Raw genomic sequence first — 1,842 nt, forward strand, 5'->3', positions numbered from 1 at the left:
CATCTGCGTTGGCTACCACTACTAAACAAGTATGTGCTCCACCAACCCTCTGGTGCTCCCTAACGAAATGAAACATTCATTGTTGGAAACTACTCAATATATAGCAACCATAAATAAGTAAGTACACCACAATTAAACTTGAACTCACCAGTATCTAAGGTTCTGTCGAAGGGTAACATGGAGGCTCCATGGACATCCATTTGCAGCTTAATGGCAATGTACGTGATACTTCAATCGGTCCTTTTCGACCACTCAATACTCAGCACTTTTGCGAATACTCTAGTTCTTCATACCTTGTATTACTGCATCTCTGCATTTGAATCTGTGGCTGACCCAAAATTCTACCACCGTCTAGGTTGTAATCCTCTTTCCCGGTGTTGAAAAACAGAGATTTCTCATGCATGGCATCCAGATCCAGTGTATGATAGTGACTTGGTACATCGGATAGCGCCGGAATCGGGTGAGGGGGGAGGCAAAAATAGCGCACCGCTGTCTCAACGAGCGTCTCCGGTAGAAACTTCTCCTCATCATTATTTTCAGAGGAATCACTATCATTGCTATCCGCAATGTACTCTTCGTCGGAGTCTTCATCACCCACCTCCATGTCTTCCACTTGGATGACAACATGAATTGGTCGTGGTGTGAGAGGTGGGTCATCTGCACAAAGATTGAGTATACAGAACAATCACCACCAACATCACCAACCTCGGCGAAAAGCTCTATCACTTGTTCTGCCATGATTTTTCCACGGATGTCAAACATGACTCTCACATGCTCGTCGGCATGGAGCCGAAACAGTCGAAACCAAAAACTCCATTACCTAACGGTGCTAGCAACCTATAGCCCACCCTTTCGATATCTCTTCTCCCTATGCCACCTAGATTGCTCAATATCAAACTCTTCAACTCAGACAACGAACTTACGCGCCGAGTGTGCAAAAGTAACGGATTCTGACACTCAAATATCATCCCATTGTCACTGTTTCTCATGCGACAATTGACAGTGACAATTGGAATACACACAGACAACCACATATCCGCTACTACTGGACATTTTAGCCTATTTTTTGGAAGAAAAACAGAGGAAAAGACGATATCAAATATTTGTGAAGAATGCAAGGGTTGCACATCCTTTTATAGCAGTGCAAAATTTGTCTTAACGTATCTCGTTTACACTGTAAATGAGATAAGACTAGGGGACGAATTTTCGTAATAATTTTTATAATTATTTATTTCAGTAAATAAAATATTTATTTAATTTATTTAAATAAAAAATTCTTCCTAAATTAACATATAATAATCAAATCCTAAATCCTAAGTTAACATATAACTAAATCCTAAATCCTAAATTAACTTAACCCTAAATTTTAAATTAGCTTATAATAATCAAATCCTAAATTCTAAATTAACATATAACTAAATTCTAAATTAACTTAAACAAAAAAAAAGTGACCATGGAACCTGAGGAGCGAACAGAGGAAGAACTCAGGGGAGGTAGATACAGTGGCGGTGATGGACAGCGATGGCGCGATGCTGGACGGCGACGGTGTCATAGGAGAGAGAGAGAGAGAGAGAGAGAGAGAGAGAGAGAGAGAGAGAGAGAGAGAGTCGCGACTAACGGAGGGCAGAGGAGGGACGTGGTAGTTTCGGTGAGGGGGAGAGGAGGCGGCGGTAGGAGGGGCCAGCGGCAGCGGGGCTGATGGAGTGGCGAGAATAGGAGAGGGTTAGAGAGAGAGAGAGAGAGAGAGAGGAGATTTTGAAATGAAGGGGGAGAGGGTTCGCGCTTTAAATTTTAGGGCTCGTTATCGTTGGAAACGAAAATTCGCCGGTAAGTCGGTAACGC

The sequence above is a fragment of the Arachis hypogaea genome, chromosome 16 (genome assembly GCF_003086295.3).
Source record: "Arachis hypogaea cultivar Tifrunner chromosome 16, arahy.Tifrunner.gnm2.J5K5, whole genome shotgun sequence".
Taxonomy (NCBI): Eukaryota; Viridiplantae; Streptophyta; class Magnoliopsida; order Fabales; family Fabaceae; genus Arachis; species Arachis hypogaea.